General features: G+C 42.6%; 1 long non-coding RNA gene across 1 annotated transcript; it reads right to left on the reverse strand.

The window, feature by feature from the left end:
- Nucleotides 1-1,232: 1,232 nt before the first annotated feature.
- LOC115577965 (uncharacterized) lies at nt 1,233-2,602 on the reverse strand. Its single transcript, XR_003983320.1, has 3 exons — nt 2,457-2,602; nt 2,188-2,361; nt 1,233-1,331 (listed from the first exon to the last, which is right to left on the reverse strand). It is a non-coding gene; the product is annotated as an uncharacterized LOC115577965 (long non-coding RNA).
- Nucleotides 2,603-15,268: the final 12,666 nt, after the last annotated feature.

The raw sequence follows: 15,268 nt of genomic DNA on the forward strand, positions 1-15,268 counted from the left end.
TATATATATATATATTAGGGCCGGGATTTTAACGCGTTAATTACGATTAATTAATTACACAAAAATAACGCGTTAAAAAAATTATCGCATTTTAATCGCACTAATTTTTGCACCACGGAACATTTCTCACTGGATGAGTTTCAGGGGTACCGATTATACTGGAGCACCAACTAACGTTCATGCATAGCGTTCATGACTTCAGACAACAACAATGAACGAAGAAGCAGATGAGACCGCTCTGGTTGGCCCCGTGGATGGGAAATTTTGTTTTAAAAAGCGGACGGATGGCAGCGTAGATAAGAGCACGGTTGTGTGCAAATTATGCAAAGAAGGAGTTTGCGTATCACCGCAGCATATCAAGCCTCAGATATCACCTAAATGCTAAGCAACTATTTATTATGTTGTTGTTGCAACTGGCACTTTATGTTGAACTGTTTATTGTTTTGGCCAAGGTTATTTACAGAGAGCTGGACTGAAATTGATTTGTTTAGATCAACTGTTGGTAAAGTCTGTTATGGCCTCTGAAGATAGATGTTTTCTAATAGTCAGGGTTTCTAATGATCTGAATGTACTTGAAAGTATTGTGTTTTAAAAAACAGAGTGTTATAATTTACAGAAGGTCTACCTACCTATAGGCTACCTGAATCTCTGAAATGTATTCCTAAATAAGCTATTGCTACACTTTATGGCAAAAATTGCACTGGTCTGTTGGTCTTGAAAAAAAAACCAAAACAATGTTTTGTTGCTTAAGCTTCTGTATTCAGTCATTATTCAATGGTATACTAAAATCCATGTGAAAAAAATTGCTTCTCACTGTTCTCAGGTCAAATATTTATATGCGATTAAAATGCGATTAATTTAGATTAATTAATTACAAAGTCTCTGATTAGTTCGATTAATTTTTGTAATCGAGTCCCGGCCCTAATATATATACATATATATATATATACACACACACACACATACACACATGTATGTATATTATTATATATATATATATATGTATATATATATATATATATATATATATAGATATATATATATAGATAGATGATAGATGATAGATAGATAGAAGATAGATAGTACACACACACCATCTCTCTTCAAGACCAGCTCCAATTGTACATGAGTACATGTCATATGAAATGAATCCTGACCTGAGAGTTTCAAGGACACAGTGTGGACTCTTCAGTTCAGCAGAAAGTTGCTTCACTCCTGAATCCTGCAGGTTGTTGTTACTCAGGTCCAGCTCTCTCAGATTAGAGGACTGGGAGCTGAGAACTGAGGACAGAGCTTCACAGCTTCTCTCTGATAGGTTACAGCCTCTCAGTCTGAACAGGAAATAATAAATAAGAACATGGTAAAATGTTGACTTTTAGTGAGACAGTATCAGTGTTTCAAGCACTCCAAACTATTTTCAGTGCCATTTCTACATCCCCTTATATTGTCTTGAATACACCAGCCATTTCAAAGAGATACTTAAATAACTAATGTGTTTACCAAAAACATATACACATGGCAAATACATTATAAATTAGATCAAATAAATGCAGTTTTCACAGAGAGACAGAGAGGTCGAGTGTCTCCTGAAGCTGTGAGTTTTGTGAATGTCACATGAACTATGCTGGAATGTGGTTCAATGCCTCTCAGTGTCTAAATACTTTTGGCATAAGATCTCTGTAAGTCTTACAAGCAAGAGGGTGTTTTAGCCGTGAATCAGTGAAATGATGAACTCAATCAGCATGTGTGTCTAAGTGTAACGCTGTCCATCGACTGATACACAGATGGAACATGTCACTTCACAGGGTTTCTTGGCCTGCTGCTTTTTTTTCTTTAATATAAATTATATTTCTCCCCAACATTGTCGGAGTCCACAGGAAGGACCCACTGGAGTAGGACCGTCTCTGTGAACCAGACCCCCTGATTTACAAATCAAGCAGTGGATACCAACAAGCTCCCCATGTGACAATAAATCATGACTGAATCGAGAATGAACATCCAGGTATCAAAGTCACATGATATCAAGCATAAATGAGGTTCTTCATCCTCATTATTCATGTTGTACAGGGGATGAATTAATGAAAATTACATTGAAAGAAAACAAGTTTGATAGCAAAATTAAGCAATTAGCAATTTAAAAAATGGCTAAAAATATATGAATGATTTCATAACGAACAGTCATCTGACCTCAAACTTTCCAGATTGCAGTGTGGACTCTCCAGTCCAGGTAACAGCAGCTTTACTCCTGAATCCTGCAGGTTGTTGCTACTCAGGTCCAGCTCTCTCAGACTAGAGGACTGGGAGCTGAGAACTGAGGACAGAGCTTCACAGCTTCTCTCTGAGAGGTTGCAGCCACTCAGCCTGGATAAAGAATAATGGCAGAACAAGAAAATAATTTCTATTTGGGTCAATAACAGCACATTTACTGCATTCTGAAGAAACTTCTCCACACTTACAGAACTTTGTTGGAGACTTTGACCACTGGTAGCAGCCTCAGAAGAGCCTCCTCTGAAGCAGAGTATTTCTTCAGGTCAAACACATCCAGATCTTCTTCTGATGACAGTAAGATGAAGACCAGAGCTGACCACTGAGCAGGAGACAGTCTATCTGTGGAGAGACTTCCTGAACTCAGGGACTGTTGGATCTCCTCCACTAGAGAACGATCGTTCAGTTCATTCAGACAGTGGAACAGATTGATGCTTCTTTCTGCAGACAGATTCTCACTGAACTTCTTCTTCATGTACTCGACTGTTTCCTGATTTGTCTGTGAGCTGCTTCCTGTCTGTGTCTGCAGACCTCGGAGAGTCTGATTGGTCTGCAGTGAAAGACCCAGGAGGAAGCGGAGGAACAAGTCCAGGTGTCCATTTGGACTCTGTAAGGCCTGGTCCACAGCACTCTGGTAGAGACGTGTCTCTGCAGATTCACAGCCTGTTGTTTTATCTTCTGCCAGCAGATTGACTGCAGAGTTGATGAACGTCAGATGGACATGAGCAGCCAGAAACTCCTGAACACTCAGATGGATGAAGCAGAACACCTTGTCCTGGTACAGTCCACTCTCCTCTTTAAAGATCTGTGTGAACACTCCTGAGTACACTGAAGCATCTCTGATATCGATGCCACACTCTGTCAGGTCTGATCATAGAAGATCAGGTTTCCTTTCTGCAGCTGATCAAAAGCCAGTTTTCCCAGAGACTCAATCATCTTCCTGCTCTCTGGAGTCCAGTGTGGATCTGTCTCAGCTCCTCCATCATACTTAACCTTCTTCAGTTTGGCCTGAACCACCAGGAAGTGGATGTACATCTCAGTCAGGGTCTTGGGCAGCTCTCCTCCCTCTCTGTCTTCAACACATCCTCCAGAACTGTAGCAGTGATCCAGCAGAAGACTGGGATGTGACACATGATATGGAGGCTTCGTGATGTCTTGATGTGGGAGATGATTGCTGGCCTGCTCCTCGTCTCTGAATCTCTTCCTGAAGTAATCCTCCTTCTGTGGGTCAGTGAACCCTCTGACCTCTGTCACCATGTCAACACACCCAGGAGGGATCTGATTGGCTGCTGCAGGTCGTGTGGTTATCCAGAGGCGAGCAGAGGGAAGCAGTTTGCCCCTGATGAGGTTTGTCAGCAGCACATCCACTGAGGTGGATTTTGTGGCATCAGTCAGGATTTTAGTGTTGTGGAAGTCCAGAGGAAGTCGACACTCATCCAGACCGTCAAAGATGAACAGAACCTGGAACTCTCAAACCTGCAGATTTCTTTGGTTTCAGTGAAGAAGTGATGAACAAGTTCCACCAAGCTGAACTTTTCTCTTTCAGCACATTCAGCTCTCTGAAAGTGAATGGAAATGTGAACTGTATGTCCTGGTTGGCTTTGTCTTCAGCCCAGTCCAGAGTGAACTTCTGTGTTAAGACTGTTTTCCCGATGCCAGCCACTCCCTTTGTCATCACTGTTCTGATTGGTTCATCTTCCAGGTGGGCTTTAAAGAAGTCTTCTTGTCTGACTGTTGTTTCTGGTCTGTGGTTTCCTGGATGCTGTTTCAATCTGTCTGACCTCATGTTCTTTATTGACCTCTGCAGTCCCTCCCTCTGTGATGTAGAGCTCTGTGTAGATCTGATTCAGAAGGGTTGGGTTTCCTGCTTTAGCGATCCCTCAAACACACACTGGAACTTCTTTGAAGGTTAGATTTGAGTTTACGCTGACAAACTCCAGAATGACTTGCTAATTAAACACACAACAAACAAGTTCATTAAGTTATTTATGAAGACAATGTGTTAATGTCCTTCCCCTAAAGATTGTATATATATAAAAAGATTTGTCATCAGATTTCAGTAAACGTCTCATTGATCGATCATGTTAAATCTTTAGAGAAATCCTCTTACTCTCTGCAGACAGTCAGCCTCCTCCTGCTTCATTCTCCTCAGGAAGTGAAGTGTGATCTTCAGAAATGCCTCTCTGCTGCTCCTCCTCTGCTCTTCATCCTCACCATCCAACACCTCCTCATCCTCCCTCTGACTCTCAAAGCACTCTGAGGATCTGAACTCAGAACCTTCTGGACCTTCTTCACTCGTTCTTCACAAAAGTCACAATGTTCTCCACCAGCAGCTGAAACAGAATATATGTGAATGACAACATTTAACATCATGGAGCCAAACATCAGATCCATGTTGGACAGATTCACCACTGGTCTGTAAAGTGCAGCATGGAGATTATTGTGAACAGACTGGATGTAAAAGTAGTTGTTGTTCATGTACAGACCATAAATATGGAGTCCAGGTGTGTGCTGCTGGACAGACGGACCTCTGGGAACCTCTGAGCTCTCCTGGTCGACTCTGTGGAGGAATCATGAAGAATCAGTCACATTGTGTCTGTCCACTCAGAGACAAACACAAGCTGAACGTCCTTTGAGTTAAAGTGTTGATGACATCATTGAATCAGATGTTTCCTCTGACATCACAATGTTGGTGTACTGCTGATCCCACTGTGAATCAACAGTCAGTCAGTTTACTGGGTTGGTTCAGCAGCTTGTCTGGTTTAGTCCCTCCAGCTCTTATTGACCCGTTTAATACTGTGGACAGCAACACACAGCTAACACAAGCTAGCTGGATGCTAACTGTCCAGTGCAAACTGGTGAAGAGTCTCAATAAACTCGTATTCAATCGAGATTCCAACAGTGGAGAATGAAAAAAATATTCATTATGTCTTTTTGTTGTATATTTAATTTGTCTGATTTGTGACCTGAAAGTCTTTATTGACTGTTTTGTGTTTTGCTTTTGTGTGATTAACGACACAACGGCCTAAATATAAAGATAATAATGAATTCATCATTTGTAAATATAAGCTATATTCATGTAGAAATGAGTTGTAATACTTAACGTCTGAGTTTCAAAGTGCTCCACGTAACTTTAGACGTATTTGTAACACTTTATTATTTGTTGCATATTTAATAAATATTGTAAAACAGTCAAATGTTCTGCCTTCAGTTCATATCTTTGTCTCAAGTGTTTGAGCTATATTTAAGAGATCAGAAAATAAGTTATTTGTTTTTATAATTTTATATCTAATCGGCGATATATCAGTATCAGAGTTTTTACTCTTCATATGGGTTTGGGTACCGGCCCCATGAGGTCCGATGGGTCGGGCCCTTGTAACGTCAGATATAACACACAGCCCTTCCTCTCCTCAGCAGCAGGGTCAGATTTCAGCAGGAGGTGAGTCACTGCTGTTTGTCCACAGGAGGAACACTGTCCTGTCAGAGTTGTTTAGGGACGGACATGAAGAAATGTGAACCTGTCCTTTAATACTAATCCTGCTCTGACCTCCATCATCACTCTGAGAACATGAAGACCATCAGGACAACTGGTCAGACTGGATTTAATGAGGACAGACATCAACAGAGAGCAACAGGACAACAACTTACTGTCTGTCTGACACATGTGCTTGTTTGAAATCAATGTCTGCACCCTTTGACCAGTCACTCTTGAAGGACACACAGCTGGGCTCATATTCAGGTCCGTGTCCAGGTCCAGGTCCAGGTCCAGGTCCAGGTCCAGTAGAGGCTGGTCTCCTGTTGGACAGAGAAGAAGACCACCAGAGATGTTAATTCACTTTCTAGTCTTCAGACACAGAAGCTTCCGTCCATAAAATAGTGGAAAACATCAGGAATAAAGCTTCAGAGAATATTGGACCAAACTAATTCAATAAAGTGAAATGAAGAGTTGAAGACTGGTTCTATTGGGCAGCTTTCTAAAGTGAGAAGATACATTTAAGTGAAGAAGAACGAAGCTGAAAAAAACATCTGGGCCCTTATTCACAAAGACTTTTATCTTAACGTTAGCAGTACTCCTAAATCGGACTAAAAGTTTTATGTGGGAGTCGTTTCTTAAGAGTAATTCACAAAGCCGCTGAGACCGACTTTTAGTTATGAACACAGTGAACTCCTAAACTAGAAGTAACTCTCTGTTGCTATGGATGACATCATTTTATAAGGACGCACTTAGAAGTCGGTGACAAACGGTGATTGGTTGTTGAGTGACAGGGCAGCCCATTGAAAAAGTCATTTAGGCTACGCAATGCATGAAGGGAAAATAAGAAAGTTGTCTACAAGCCCATGACCAAAGCCTATGAAAAGACATTGGATAAAGAAAATGTATTTATGAGGAGAATTAAGTGCCCCCCCCAAACAAAAAACGCTTCAGACAAAAATTACAAATTAGAAAATTTCGATTGAAAAACGTGAATTGTCAATAAAGCGGGCATTGTGCGGAAAAGCGGCCGTCAAATCACTCTCCATTAAAATTCAGGAATCGTGTGTTGATCCGGCCATTTCACAACAATGTGCCAGTATATTGTAACATGCGTCAAAGACAATTGTGTATTGATGGAATGCACTTTTTCCCCTCTCCCTCTCACTTTTCTGATTGACAAAAGCCCTATTCGCACGGGACTAGTATAACCTGGGGACCTCCAGTAATCTGTAATAATTGTGGAGGTCGTCTGTGATCTGAATCCCGTGTGAATCTGCCATGTCTGTAATTTGTAAAGTAAAAATTCCACCGTAATTTCCTACCATATTTCACCAACACAGAGGTCATGTGATAATATTAGTCCCGTGCGAATCGGCATCTCTGTGATTTGGGGTCGTTTTTTGTTTTTCTTAAGGTTTTTTGTGTTTTCCACCTTTTTCTGCCTTTTCTCCCGGTCGAGAATTATGGAGAATTAAGTTCTGACAGCATTTTTGGATGCAAATTCAGGAGGCTCATCAGAAGAGTGAAATCTCTTGGATTACATGGCAGCATGCGGTAAGGAACATGTTTCCATCTTTCAACAGGCTCACCAGTTATTATATTAAAAATATCCATATCTAACCGTTGTGCTGCTCCAGTAAGGGCTCCGGTGAGATCGACCCGGGGGATAATGTCAGTAAATTAGAGTTTAAAACACAGACTTTGCTTATCCTGTGTGAATGCGCCGCACAAAACACAGACGTGGTGGGATAATTTCTAAATCACTTGAGGTCTCCAGGTAATACTAGTCCCGGGTGAAGAGCTGCATTTTCCCCCATAGACAAACACCGGAGTGTTGCCAAACATTTTAACTCTGGTGTTATTGGATTGTTCGGTTGGTTGGGAACGTTATTGCATCCCTCACCAACTCAACCACAACTTCAGTCCCTTCACGGTCCATCCGACATCGTTTTAATAATTCCCTGTCGTTTAGCGTCTCCAGAACATTCTGCTGTGACCAGGTCTTAGTGAGTCAGGAGTCCTCTGGACTACTCCTAAGGTCTCCCAGACTGAGCTGCTACTTTTAGGCTTAAAATGTTTTGTGAATAACTCTTATTTTCAAAAATTATGAGTCCTAAAGTTACGACTGACACGCCATTATTTTTAGGAGTTGCTCCTAAATTCGCCTGTTAGGAGCTACTTTTAGCCTTAAGACTCTTTGTGAATACGAGCCCAGGTTTCAAAAATCATCTTTCTCCACAGTTAAACATGAATCAGTCACATATTAATGTTATTAACAGCTCACCTCTTTACAGCAGGAGCTGGTTGTCCTTTAAAATTAATGAGACGATCATTTGACCAGTCACTCTTGAAGGACACACAGCTGGGCTCATATTCAGGTCCTGGTCTAGGTCCAGGTCCAGTAGAGGCTGGTCTCCTGCTGGACAGAGAAGAAGACCACCAGAGATGTTAATTCACTTTCTAGTCTTCAGACACAGAAGCTTCTGTCCATAAAATAGTGGAAAACATCAGGAATAAACCTTCAGAGAATATTGGACCAAACTAACTCAATAAAGTGAAATGAAGAGTTGAAGACTGGTTCTATTGGGCAGCTTTCTAAAGTGAGAAGATACATTTAAGTGAAGAAGAACGAGGCTGAAAATAAACATCAGGTTTCAAAAAACATCTTTCTCCACAGTTAAAACATGAATCAGTCACATATTAATGTTATTAACAGCTCACCTCTTTACAGCAGGAGCTGGTTGTCGATCAAACAAGGTAATGAGACTCTTGATGGGAACACGGCTGGGCTCAGGTCCAGGTCCAGGTCCAGGTTCAGGTCCAGGCTCAGGTCCAGGTCCAGGTCCAGGTCCAGGTCCAGTGGTTTTAGAGGGAGGGCCTCCCTCCTCTCTGTCCTCACACTGATTCATGCTGCTCAACTCACACACACTTTCATCTGGAGAGGAAACACAAATCATTCATCTGCACATCAACTGAAATCAGCCTTTCCATCATGTCTCCTGTCAGAACATCAGCTGCTCCTCCTCTGATTGGCTGCTTCATATCAGCGTCACATGAATGCTGCACTTCTGCTGTCAGTCCACTAGATGGTGTCATGGAGCATCAGACTGGAAGTGAGTCGTCTGCTCTGAACACCAGTTTAACCAGCGAGACACGACTGGAATCACTGTTGTAGAAACACCAGTAACAGTGGAGGAAAGTACATTTACTCGAGTACTTTAAGGAACTACAATTCTGAGGTACTTCAGTCACGTATTTCCACTTTGTGCTACTTTATAACTTTACTTGTTACGTATCTTGAGTTTATTTACACATTCAGATGATTGAGACACAATATCATGGACACATTGTGATGTATTATTGTAGATGATGTATAAAGTCATTAATGTTGGTGTTTTTATTCCATGTGAACCATCTGTGTTAATATAACTGTCATCCTGCAGTTTACTTCTGCACCACCAGGTGGCGCCACACGGCTTCTAAAGACAAGCAGAGGAAGATTTGAGTCACATGCTGCTCAACAAGGAGCCTGAAGTTCATGTGCACACAACCACTATTTTCATCTGCTTCACTCTGTTTTAGAAGAAAGTGTTCAAATGTTGCATCACTCCATCATTTATTGAGTTATTGATGACGTTTCACTGGCTGTAATATCACATTCACTGCTTTTATTTCACAGGCTTGTTCTGTGTTTTCTTCAAGGGTTTCTCTCTCTGTGTGTGAAACCTGTTGAGCCTCTTTTTCATCCACTGCTGGAATCTTCAAGTCACAGCTTGTGATGTTTGATTGGCTGCTGATTAGATGATGTCATCTTATTCTGTGTCGGGACTAAATATTCATTTCAGCTCGTCGGCTCAATACAAACAATATTTCACGTCCAGATTGTTGCTGTTTCTAGTGTCGCTAAGCTAACGACGGTTTGTGTTAACAAGTCAAACATTTTAAATGTGTTACATTACCTTCAGCTGGAGGTTCACACGGACACGACTGTCTGTGTAACATAGTTAAAAGAGCGTGAGTAAATCCAGCTAAATGCGGGATAAGCGCCCTCTGCTGTCTGTTGTGCATATGGCTGAAAAGTGTATGGGAAGAAGGATTATGGGAAATCCTCAGTAGAAATGAGGATTCAACCGAGAGGTAACACGTCCCGAGTCTCGTGGGCAAAAAAACTTTGTTTATAGTTGTTGGAGTCATGTTAAAATTAATATAATAGTGTGTATGGATTTGCTGTGTGTTAGTGTTGATTTTTCCGTGCTCTCCACAACTTAAATGGTGTTTCTGTTGTTTTGTTGCCAACGGAAACATGTAGCACGGAGCTAGCATTATTAGCTCAACACGTTGCTGTTTTCTTCCGTAGAGATGTGCCCATGAGAAGGGAGAAAAATGTTATTCACCGTTCCCCTCTTTTTCTGTCATACAACCAGACCTGAAGAGCCAACCAAGAAACAATAAACTGGTTGTTACCACTACATCAGCTTCAAGTGATTATTGCCTAACTGAGAGGACATCAAACAAAGAGGGTTACATCTGCACCACAACCATCACAGTGAATGAGACTTTGGACCGGCGCCGCCCGCAGAGGCTGTTAGAGTTACACATTAATCACATCGTATGAATCATATCAGTGAAATCTGATGACTTGTGTGTTTAATGAGAGTGTGAAGGTCAAATACATGTTCAGTTGTTGTTACTTTTGGTTCAACAAAGCAGCTTTAGTGACTTTTACAGAGCAACATCACTTAACTGACTGTTAGTTTCTATGAGGTCACTACACAACAACTCACACACAACTCACAAGTTGTCATGAAGAAACATTCAGGTAACAACTTGTGTTATAAAATCCTTCAGCTGTGCTGCAGATACTTTGTGAGTTTTTAACTAGAACCCTCGTCGACTTCCGGTCGGCTGCCACATGGAGTAGACGCAACGCGCGAGAGCTCCTACCTGCTCTGCTTTTTTTTTCACTCATTCACTCCTTTATTATGCAAACTGGACAATTCATATTGAGTTATTAACTTTTCGTTAACCCACATCTGCTTCGAAATGACTTTGCACCGCGGCAAGTTGGGGAGAAAAGACGACCAAGCCGCTAGCTTGACCATGGAGGCTATTTCTGAGCTACTTGACCAGCACAGGCAGGCGCTAGCTAACGACTTTAAAGTTTCTTTCAACCAGCTGGAGAACAAATTCGACCAGGTCCGCTCCACAGTTGATGAGCATGGCCAGCGCCTCTCGTCTCTCGAGCTCGCCACGGAGGACTTGAGCCAGCGAGTCGGTGAGCTGGAAAATGTCTGCTCTGGCCTACGAGAAAGCAACTCCAAGCTAGCGGCCAAAGTCATCGACTTGGAGGGTCGCAGCAGAAGACAAAACATTCGCATCCCGGGCCTAGCGGAGTCTGTTGAAGGTGGGCGACCTACAGCTTTTTTCTCCGATATGCTGTGCGAGGTTTTTGGAAAGGAGACGCTCCCGTCTCCGCCCGAGATTGACAGAGCCCATCGTTCGCTAACAGCAAAACCGGCCCCTGGACAGAGACGGCGTCCAGTCATTCTCCGCCTGCACCGCTACCAGGTCAAGGACCTCCTGATCCGCGAGGCCCGCCGCAGAGGGAAGCTGGAGTACCGCGGCCACCCAGTTCGAGTGGTCGACGACTACAGCCCCGAAGTTTTGAGCCAGCGAGTCGAGTACAGAGAAGTCATGGCGGATCTCTACAACCGAGGGCTCCACCGTTCTCCTCTCAACATGGAGGATGATGTTTGTTAACCAGTCAGACATTTTAAATGTGTTACATTACCTTCAGCTGGAGGTTCACACGGACACGACTGTCTGCACCACAACCATCACAGTGAATGAGACTTTGGACCGGCGCTGCTGAAGAGGCTGTTAGAGTTACACATTAATCACATCGTATGAATCATATCAGTGAAATCTGATGACTTGTGTGTTTAATGAGAGTGTGAAGGTCAAATACATGTTCAGTTGTTGTTACTTTGGTTCAACAAAGCAGCTTTAGTGACTTTTACAGAGCAACATCACTTTAACTGACTGTTAGTTTCTATGAGGTCACTACACAACAACTCACACACAACTCACAAGTTGTCATGAAGAAACATTCAGGTAACAACTTGTGTTATAAAATCCTTCAGCTGTGCTGCAGATACTTTGTGAGTTTTTAACTAGAACCTCGTCAAACACACAGTAAAGTTACATGTTAGTGTTTGTGACTGTGATTCAGTTCAGGTCCAGTTTGAATGAAGTGAGTTTGACGACGAGTTAACGAGCAGATTAAACTGATCTCAGTTCAGTCAGAGACACAAACTTCAGTTCAGACGGTTGGATTTTTCTGTTTAGAATGAAAATAGGAGTCAAAATATTTCCTTTCTTGATATTTAGCTGGCTAGCTGAATGTTAGTTCATTAGCTGAATGTTAGTTCATTAGCTGAATGTTAGTTCATTAGCTGAATGTTAGCTCGTTAGCTGGTGTTACTGTAAAGTTAAATCATATCTTACCTTCACAGGACTGAAAGCAGCAGGTGAGAGTAAACACAGTCCGTCCTCAGCTGCTGACGGTCTCTCAGGTGAGCTTCATCACAGGAGGAGGAGCCCAGGTGAGCTCTCACACTCTGTGTACACGCCCTGATGCCTGCTGGGTCCTAGTGCTCAACCCCGTGCTTAAAGCTTGCTGGTTGACGTTATGAAAGTCTTAGTGTTGTAAAAAGTCTTTCACTTTGTCCACATTTCAAACTTTGCTGTGTCGGGTCTTTTATGGAATCTGTTCTGGAAAGTTCTTCAGAAACCTGAATATCAAAGGCAAAGATACAAACTGTGAATCTGATGTGTTTTTCAGGAAGAATAGAAACTATTTAAAGCATTTATTTGATCCATCCATCGCTCAGACTTACAGAAATATCAACTCTTTTCATTCCTACAATATATTTCATGTCTTAACTGTCATTAACTCCACTAAAGTCCAACAACGTTGAGGTTCTTGTACTGGAACATTTCCACGTTGTGCTCCTTTAAACTTGCAGTCAGTGACATTATTGAAGAAGGCAGATAAAGATAGAATGTTTTCCTTGTTGTGCAGGGTCAGGGTTGTTACGTGGGGTTCCACTGCGCCCACGCTGCAGGAAACGCCCAGCTGAAGCTGCACGACTGGGGGGTGGACTTCACCTGCTGGTGCTCCTACAAGGTGAGCTGACAGGAAGAGTCCTCCACATGTCATTCATATGAGAGTTCAGGTATACAGTGTGTATATGACTGACCATTGTCTGCTCTCACTGTCTGAACTCAGCTGCTGCAGCTCCACTCTCACTGGGTTTAATGGGGCCATCTTTGCTTCTGCTATCTACTTCTTCCATAGAAATCTGTGCTGCAGGTCCAAACTCTTCCTTCACTGATGTTCTGAAAATAACACCTGTCATACTTTTCACTGGCCGTCACATGAAGTAGTTTGATTTCACAGCTGGATGTTTGTACTGTGTTGACTTCAAGCTTCTCTTTCTTTGTTTCAGCCGCTCAGAAATGAGGAGCAGAACAGGAGAGGTGCATGATGGGAGTCTGAGTCCAGCAGCAGCAGAACAGGAAGTCAGCAGCAGGTTCTGCAGCAGTGAAACAGTCAGAAGCAGCTGTGACGTCACGTCTCTCCTGTCGTCTGCACAGTAACTGAAGTCGTTAATGAAGAGAGGAAGTATGAAGGAAGAGAAAAGAGGAACATTACATCATCATCACTGATCACTGTTTGTAACCTGGAGAGGAACTGAGTACTTTTACTCAACTACTGTACCTGTGCAGGTGAGTTTGTTCAGTCAGGATTCACACACACACACACACACACACAGAGCTGGATCCCTTAAACAGCCATGATTAGCGAGTGTGTAAATGAAAGGAGGAACCTGGATGAGGATGAGAACATGAAGGAACTTGAAGGAATGATGGAGCTCAGTGTCTCTGGTTCTGACTGAATGTGGACCTTGAACAGATCCGTGTGTGCAGCGGCTGCAGAGGTGACAGTAGAACCGTCTGTTCAGGTTTGGAGGCAGCTTGCATCGTTCTGTCTGGACAGTAGTTCTGTTTTAAACCACGTGTCCTTTCCTGTTTGTTTGAATCAATGCTATATCTGTTTTTATTGGAGCTCAAATATTCCATACGTGAACTATTTAGATTCATCAGACAGATGGAAACAGAAGTCTGGATCTTATTTGAGTGCAGCAGTTCTGTTTCTGTTTCTGCTGCTTTCAAATCACATGATTTGTGTTGAGAAATTGTATCCTGGGGGAATCTGCATGACATGAACCTCTGGACTCACAGTCCGCTCTGTACATTGTAATGTGTGAATTGTGACACATTTAATATAGGAGGTATTATTTTTCTGAACATATTTGAATCTTCCTGCATTTCCTTCTTCAGAGGGAAACATGCTGCAGATCAGGAGCTGCTTTTGTCTGGTTCTCCTGCAGAACTTCATGCCCTCAACATCACCCTGTTGAATCAGATCCTTTAAATAAGCTGTTTCACTCTGTCAACAGACAACATGCATGTTTTCATACTGACTTCATGTCTGCTGTCATGAAACCACCAAGGTGTGAAGAAGACAGACTGCAGGAGAGAAAAAGGTGAGGACAGGTGAGAGGTGGTGTGGTTCATTGGTCCTGCAGACTGAAGCTTCATCCCTCCACTGATTCAGGATCTGAAGTGGCTCCAGAACAGTCCAGGCCTTCACAATGTGTCTCTGAAGCATCAGCTGGTGTTCACAGCAGTATTATTGTCCTCACATCCATCAAGCTGCTAGAGGAGGGATGTTGCTGTTTCATTAAAGCAGCTGCTGATCTTTTTCACATCCTGCATTGTTATTGTGCCTTTAAGAAGCACAATCTGGTTCCTTTGTGGAGGAAGAAGTGGAGCATGTTGCTGCTGCTGCTGCTGAGGGCTTTTCTTCTTCTTCTTCCACTGTTTTCTGCCTTCTTTCTCCAGCCTTTATTTCCATCATTGTTGTCTGTATGTTTCATCAGGAGGACGCTCTGCTTAGTGGCACAGAAACATTGAGGGAAACTTCCCGTCCCCGAGTCATCATCACCACGGACGAGGAAGATGCTGCGTGTGTCTGATGGCCTGGATGAAGAGCAGACGGAGGAACTGAGGGAAGCCTTCATGTTCCTTTTTAGTCTGCAGGAAGATTATGAAGCATTCAGTAAAGAAATGATGGACACGAGGCAGATGCAGCTGTTTTCTGCTTCTGACAGAAAGTGACAGAAAGGAATAAAGTGTTCTGGTGTCAGTGGCTCAGACATCACTTCAGTCTCTGATCTGCTTCCTGCAGCTGATAGAACTGAGTGGACCACAGTGTGACGTGTGTGTGTGTGTGTGTGTGTGTGTGTGTGTGTGTGTGTGGCAGCATGACACAATCATGGACTCACAGTCAGAAAGAGTTCAAAACAGGAAAGTCTATCAAATGCATGAAGCTTTTTCATAGCTGCGTGTGTTTAATACAGTATGAAGTGTTGAGCTGACGTCACTGTTCCAGTTACACAC

Source organism: Sparus aurata, unplaced genomic scaffold, assembly GCF_900880675.1.
Source record: "Sparus aurata unplaced genomic scaffold, fSpaAur1.1, whole genome shotgun sequence".
In the NCBI taxonomy this organism is placed as follows: Eukaryota; Metazoa; Chordata; class Actinopteri; order Spariformes; family Sparidae; genus Sparus; species Sparus aurata.